Source organism: Mobula hypostoma, chromosome 31 (genome assembly GCF_963921235.1).
Source record: "Mobula hypostoma chromosome 31, sMobHyp1.1, whole genome shotgun sequence".
Lineage (NCBI taxonomy): Eukaryota > Metazoa > Chordata > Chondrichthyes > Myliobatiformes > Myliobatidae > Mobula > Mobula hypostoma.
Genome location: NC_086127.1, coordinates 5498840 through 5507185, shown reverse-complemented (window position 1 = coordinate 5507185; position 8346 = coordinate 5498840).

Here is an 8346-nt window from a genome sequence, read left to right as displayed (position 1 = left end):
CATTACCAACATCACAAACACACTCTACCAAGTTTCAGCCAAGCCCCATGCAGTATGTATAGAGGTACCAACCCGGGTCCCTGAGGGACACCGCCAGGTAAAGATCGAGACAGAGTAAGATCTAACGACCACTACACTCTGTCTTCAATAGGAAAGGCAATTCTGTATCCAAACAGCCGAGTCACGCTGCTTCCTATAAGTCAGCAAAGATTATCCCGATATTACCGAGCACTAGAAGACCCTCGAGTTTTTTTAAAATTGTGGTTTATACAGCGTTCGGTTACAAACATGTTACTTGAAGCAAATTTGCAGAGACAACATTTGCATGTCCTATATCAAATGAGAACATAACAGCGTGGTAAGAGAGCCGCTATCTTACAGCGCCTGAGATCCCTGCTGAAGTCTGATCTCTGGTGATGTTTGCGTGTGGGGTTCCAAAATTCCCCATGTGAACGCAGGTGGAGTGGGATCCCCGGATATTCCAAACTGATAGCATGAACATTGCCTTCTCTAACGTCCGCTAATGCCCCACCTCCTCCTCGTACCCCATCCGTTATTTACTTATATACACACATTTTCTCTCTCTCTCTCCTTTTTCTCCCTCTGTCCCTCTCACTATACCGCTTGCCCATCCTCTGGGCTTTTATCATCCCCCTCCCCCTTTTCTTTCTCTATAGGCCTCCTGTCCCATGATCCTCTCATATCCTTTTTGCCAATCACCTGTCCAGCTCTTGGCTCCATCCCTCCCCCTCCTGTCTTCTCCTATCATTTTGGATCTCCCCCTCCCACTTTCAAATCTCTTACTAGCTCTTCTTTCAGTTAGTCCTGACGAAGGGTCTCGGCCCGAAACGTCGACTGTACCTCATGCTGCGTTCACCAGCAACTTTGATGTGTGTTGCTTGAGTTTCCAGCATCCGCAGAATTCCTCGTGTTTGCGTATTCCACTTTCCTGTCATATTCTTAATGCATGCCTCGATGGTTCAGTAGAAATCAGGCCTTTATTTTCAATAGAAAGTGAATTAAAAGATCATGGACACAGAAAAAGTTGTAAGGTGTCGCTTTATGACTTTTCAGATGCATGGATCGAAAACCGAAGACTTCATTGCTGAAGAGTCGTAACTGAACACTAGAAAATACACCAAAATACACGCCAAAGTTTACATTATTATTTTACATCCACAGTGTTCATTCAGTGGAAAAACAAAGCAGAGTAGAATTTTTGCAGTCCATTCAGAAACAAATAAATGCCTGTTCGTAAGGGTACAGCTCGATAGGGCAAGACTTATTCATGGGAATTAGTAGATAAAAGTGTCAATGGGCGATCATTCTGCAGATATTAACCACAACCCACCAAGTTTCACAGCAGTTGTGGCAAATGTGTTTGAATTGGACCGGTGCTCCCGATGTGGCCTTCTATATATTGGCGAGACTCGACGCAGACTGGGAGATCGTTTCGCTGAACACCTACACTCTGTCCACAAGAGAAAGCAGGATCTCCCAGTGGCCACACATTTTAATTCCACGTCCCATTCCCATTCTGATATGTCTATCCACGGCCTCCTCTACGGTAAAGATGAAGCCACACTCAGGTTGGAGGAACAAACTTATATTCTGTTTGGGTTGTCTCCATCCTGATGGCATGAACATTGACTTCTCAAGCTTCGGCTAATGCCCCACCTCCCCCTCGTACCCCATCCGTTATTTATTTATTTAATACACACATTCTTTCTTTCTCTCTCTCTCTCTCTCTCTCTCTCTCTCTCTCTCTCTCCTTTTTCTCCCTCTGTCCCTCTCACTATACCCCTTACTCATCCTCTGAGTTTCCCCCCCTCCCCCTTTTCTTTCTCCCTGGGCCTCCTGTCCCATGATCCTCTCATATCCCTTTTGCCAATCACCTGTCCAGCTCTTGGCTCCATCCCTCCCCCTCCTGTCTTCTCCTATCACTTCGGACCCCCCTCCCCCTCCCACTTTCAAATCACTTACTCTCTCTTCTTTCAGTTAGTCCTGAAGAAGTGTCTCGGCCCGAAAAGTCGACTGTATCTTTTCCTAGAGATGCTGCCTGGCCTGCTGCGTTCACCAGCAACTTTGATATGTGTTCCTTGTGTTGGACCAAGTCTGATTTAAATATCATTCGACAACACCCATGAAAGGGAGCTTAATAAGAACTTGCATTTCCGTTGAGAGACTCCTTTGAGAATGAAATTGTCGGAGTGCAGAGACAACGTGTTTCCCTGAGGGTGAATATTATCAACGAGATCGCAGGGACCCCCAAGTAAAGAGATATCGCGGGCTCGATGACGCATAAATGGAGGCACAGATTAGTTATGGTGTGTGGAACCATGAAGAGGGAGAGGGTGTTAAAAACAGGAGAGGAATCACGTCTACGAAATATCACTGACAGGTAGAATTAAGGACAGTCCATTACGTTTTATGGATTATAGAGCAAGAGCTCAGAGGATCCTAGTGATGCTTGCATTTCCCAGCTAACATAACTGTGACACCTCTACTGGAAAATCTGTAGTGTAACCAAACCAAGCTCCGGGATGATACTACAGGTGTAACAGTCGAACGATTAAACATGGAATAATCCCGAGAACGAATCTACATCGATTAGTTCTGTGGCGATCGACTTTCCGGCAGCTTGATATAATCTCCCTCTGATATTCCTTAACGTCCTTGACATCCACACTCCATTCTTGGGAATAAGGAGTTAATCTACATCGGGTATAAAGAATGGAAGACTTCTTCCATTCCAAACACTTCATTTCATTATCGCCGTTTACTCCACTGCCCTCACCTCTGTTCTTAGTGTCTCAGTGCAGTGGAGACCCCTCCATTTCCCGTATTCCTGCGACAAATGCCATTCCCCGGTTAGCCCAGCTTGTGCGTCGCATTAGAGTGACTGTTCTCCATCAGTTCTTCATATTAATTGTATATCTTTCCTCTTTCTGTCCACACGCCTGTGAATTAACCGGCCCATCTCCCAGACACCACCGTCCGAGTCAGAATCTCGGGCCATAATTTCCAGAGCCGTTTAGTGACAGCGGAACGAACAGTCTCTTCCATCCCTTGCAGTCTAGTCTCCAAACAGCGGACCTGATCCGTATTAACACCACTTCACACACGGTTTCTGGTAATGCTCAGTGAGTTGTAGAGCAGAGAAGCGGATCTTTGGGCTAGCGCGTTAACGCGGACAGTCAAGGACCCATTCTCATTGATCACATTGACTAGAACCTGATCAATAGACTTTTCATTATCACAGTCGCGCAGACCCGCAATACTCTGTCTCGCTCGTCACTGCCGACCATCCGGCTTGCGTCCCTGTTAATTCCATCGTCCAGCGTTTAGGCCGTGGAGTCTCTCGGGACTTTTCCTGCAGGTACTCACCAGTTTCACTGCCCCTCAGATCCCATCATTTTCTTACTAATTATCCTAAAATGTCCTCGTTTTAATCACCACATTTATGGTGGAAATCTTCCTGCAGTTTGCCCCATCTATTCCAGTCAAAATGTGATGCACTCTAATCATTCCACTATCGACGTCTCTTCTCTCCCTAGACTCTCTGCTTCATTGTTATATCTGGGACACACCCAGATATGAGCAAAGCCTCACTGGTCTTGTGATCAATGAACTGACTCACGGAGACCTTTGCCCCTGATATGGACTTGCACACCGGCATCGAGCCTGTGAGAGATGACATCCTGCTGTCAATCGATGGGCCAGTGGGGGCTGTTGCCTGGGAATCGTGACGAGGTTATTAGTGTTGCCGTACGAAGCTGTTGGGCGGGCCAATGAGGTCACCCTGTGGGGATCCTCAGCGCGGTTATTGGGTAGGAGCCAATCCGTGATGATGATGGAGATGAGCCAATGGATGACATCATCGTTTTTGAGTGAATTTTGTCAGATAGTTTAAATAATCTTTAGGTAGTGGGTTAATAGAGGGGGAGGGAGTAGAGTGGAGGAGAAAAAGGGTAGGATGAGCCTGCCCCATCTTCCTGAATTTGCACGTATGTCACTGAACCTTTCCAGTCCATGTACCTGTCCGACTCGTATACCAGTCCGTTAGAATACCTTCCAATAACGTCCCACTGCTGATGTCAGGCTCACCGGCCGATAATTCCTGGTTTCATTTCGGGTCTTTGTGACAAAGGGGGCGCTGGTAGCGGACCCAAATGCCATACACAGACAGTGAAGTACTAGGAACAGGACATGACTGGAGTAGGGACGTGACAGGATACAGACAAGGAGGAGGGACAAGAACACATACTTGGGCTAGGACATGGATAAGACAGGGAACCCGGACAAGGAACTATGCACTAGGAGCCTGGGCTTGGGCTCAGAGCCAGAGACTGGACAAGAACCTAGAACCTGGGTCTTGCCTCGGGCTGGGGCCCCAGAACCAGGCAAGGACATGAAATGACTACAGGACAGGACGTGGCTAGGGACTAGAGGCTTGAGTCTGGGGTCTTGGTCTTGAGGCTTGAGCTTGGAGACAGGCCAGGGTCTTGAGACTGCAAGCTTGGAGACAGGCTTGGGGTCTTCAGGCTGGAGGCTTGGAGACAGGCTTGGGGTCTTGAGCCTGGAGGCTTGGAGACAGGCTTGGGGTCTTGAGGCTGCAGGTTGGGGTCTTGGGTCTTGGAATGCGGAGGCTGATAACTCGGAGGCTGGAGCTCGGAGACAGACTGGGAACTGTACATCAACATGGAGCCGGGACTTATCCTTCGAAAAGCCGGGACTGATCTTCAACACGACACCAACATAAGACAAGACAGTACATAGACATAGAGCCGGGACTTATATTTAGACAAGCCGGGACTCAACTTCTTCTCCACACCAAGGTGGGACAGGACCATCCATCGGGTAACGGCAGAACGGCCCGACTTACCCAACAGAGGCAAACACAAGACAAGACAAGACAGATCCCCCCGCAGGGAAACGGCAGAACGGCCTGACTTACCCCATGGAGGCGAGGACAAGAAGAAACAAACACCAAAGAACGACAGACAGTTCCATCTCTGCATTGGGGTTGCTCCGAGTCACAGTTACGGCCAGCAACCTCAGCTGGCTACGGAAACAGCCGGATCCCTACCTAGCTCGGAGTGGCTAGCAGCCACTCAGCTGGCCCGGGAAACAGCCAAATCCATACCGCAACGACAGCTCCGACTAGCGACAGCAAGGCTCCATGAAGTGATAGTTATCCAGCACGGCGAAAAGATGGCAAGTAGCCGCGCTATCCTTCCACCAGCAGGTTGCTCCCAGGGAATCTTGACGAGACAAACCAGCAGCCCACAGTCGTCCCCAAGGCTACTTATATTCCAAGCCGCAAGATGGGAATCAGGTGGCTATGATTACTTCAACCAAAACAAGGGACAGCTGGAAGACACGGAGTCCTGCGTCCACGGACCAGACCATGACAGTCTCTCCGAAACAGCAGAACAACTTAAGATACCCTCTATCCTCCAGTACCTCTTCTGTCACTAAGGATGATCTAAATATTTTTTGCTAGGGCACCTGCAATTTCTCCATTTGCCTCGCACAAGCCCCGGGGAATTATCCATTCTAATTTGCCTCAAGTCAGCAAACTCCTCCTCCTCGGTAGTCGGTATAGGATCCATGACCTCACTGCTGCTTTGCCTCACTTCTATAGATTCTGTGTCCATCTCCTGAGTAAATACAGATGAAAAAAAAATCAATTTACGGTCTTCCCATCTCTTTTTGCACCACACATCATATACCATTCTAATCTTCCAACAGACCAGTTTTGTCCCTTTCAAAACTTTTGGTCTTAAATTATCTGTAGGATTCTTCTTCCCCTTGTCTATTAAGGCAAACTTTCATCTTGTCGGGCACTGTAATCTCGTGTCCTCTTTTACCCTCCTGATTTCTCTCTTAAGAGGTCACTTGTATTTCTTATACTCCTCAAGTTCTTCATTTGATCCTAACCTTCCCTCCTTTTCCTACCCTGGGTCTCTAAACCTGTTAGCCTTGCCTTTTACTCCAAATGCAACGTACAAATTCTGTGCTCTCAATATTTCACTTTTGAAAACCTCCCACTTACCAAGCATCTCTTTGCCATAAAGCAACCTCCCCCAATCCATTCCTGCCAGATCCATTCAGATGCCACCAAAATTGGCCTTTCTCCAATTTAGCATCACAGTCCGAGGACCAGTCCTATCCTTCTCCGTAATTATCTTGAAACTAATGGTTCCTTCAGGTTGTCATTGAAGTGGGAGGGGAGGTGGTGGTGGGGATAACCTCCCAATACCCAATAAATGCTCTCAATGGCCTGTGAATTAAATACCCTCTGACAACCAAGTCCAGCTCCTGGCTTCCCCATGTGGTTTAGCTAATATGCCCAGAGGAACCGTTTCTACTGACAGAAGAAGGGGCAAAGGCAAATTATTCGTGCCTTAAAACCATTCGCTTCAGGCAGATAGGGCTTGTCGGCCGTGGTTGGTGGCTTATCTGGAGAAGGATATCTCTGATCTCAAACCTCTGCTGTCTTGCGGTGACACCCACTCATGCACATCGCTTTGGGAGTAAACCCTGAGGAATAATCTGCAGCTGGAGTCTCTAGGACAATCCTGTGTTGAGTTCTACACAGACTGGCGATTCCTAAGATGCCGCTGGTTCCAAACTTTCTATTTTAGCTATTCTTTGGATTCATTGGCTTCAAGGAGAGGGGATCCTGCTACATGGGCAAAAGCTTGCTCTCCCTATCCTACAGTCCTGGTTGTGTACTGGCTCACATATCATGTAGACAGCTAGGATGCATCACCATGGGAGACACCGACCAACAGAGAGTCTCAGTGGAATTGTGATCACTAGATCCAAAGTGTGCCCCTACACACACTTTGTCACCTGTCCTGTCTCGTTTCCCAAGGGGAGATCCAGTACCTTTCTCAAATAGAACAATCTATATTTGTAAGGAAGGAGGAGAAGATGGCGGCACGACACAGCCCACGCAGCCATTCCAAATGATATCGACCTGTGTTAACGAGGGGGCCGTGCACATTCCTGATTTGATGGAGACAGCCCTGAGAAGCACGGTGGAACACCTGGAGAAACTTCTGAAATGCCTGCTTCGCTGCCGCTGCTGTTGTGCGATTGAGAATCTCCAGAGGGGAAGGCCCCAAATCCTCGGCTTTGCCTATGCCTGTTGCCGGGGCCGGGGTTGAAGCTCTCGGCAGAGATGGTGCCCAGTACTTGGTGTCAGAGAGTTGGTTGGAGTCTTGGAGTTCTTGGACGGACTCGGAGTCGGACTGCGGTCGGATGCTTCCAGGATGCTGCATCAGCAAGCTTGCGGTGCTGGAGGTTCACCGTCTGTGTGAGATGATGGGACTTTCAAGAGGCTCTGAGACTTCTACCGTGCCCACGGTCTGTTCTTATCAAATTCCTGTATTACTTTGCACTGTTGTAACTATATGTTATAATTATGTGGTTTTTGTCAGTTTTTAAGTTGGTTTGTTATGTGTTTCTGTGATATCATTCTGGAAAAACATTGCATCATTTCTTAATGCATGCATTACTAAATGACAATAAAAGAGGACTGCGTGTCCTCAAAATCTAATCTAATCTATGTTCATAATAAAAATAGTATTCACCAGTATAAACCATCCAATGCCTTTTATTTCTTTACATAGGTGGTGAAAGCATCAGGTTTAGGGACTCCATTAAGAAGGTGACTCCTGTAAGTAGCTCCGATGGTAATCATCCAATATTCTCGTTTTAGACTGCTGCACCTGAACCCCACAGCTATACCCATGGACAATACAGGATGTGACATGGTGTTATGGCATTTAAAAAGGTGGAGTGTGTTTTATGATTAACTCTTCGTGGTGGTCAAACGTGAGGGTTCTGCCTCACTCCTACTCACCCAACCTGGATCATCTAGCGACCAAGTGTCAGCTAGTTTACGTGTCACAGGGCTTTCCAGCCATAATCTTCGACCATCAGATATCGGGGCAGAATTAGGCCATTTGGCCATTCGAGTCTATTCCGCCTTTCAGTCTAATATCCTGCCTTCATGTCCCATCAAGAATCTATCACCTCTGCCTTAAATATACCCAATGTGGAGACAAATTCCACAGATTCACCACTCTGGATAAAGAAATTCCTCCATACCTCCATTCAAATGGACGTCCATCTATCCTGAGGATGTGTCCTCTGGTCTTAGACCCCTACCAGAGGAAACATCCTCTCCACATTCACTCTATCGAGGCCTTTCACCTTTGAGAGGTTTACTGATATCTCCCCTCATTATCCTGAATTCCACTAAGAACAGGCACAGAGCCATCAAACGCTCCTCACATGATGAGCATTTCACTCCTGGAATCATTTTTGTGA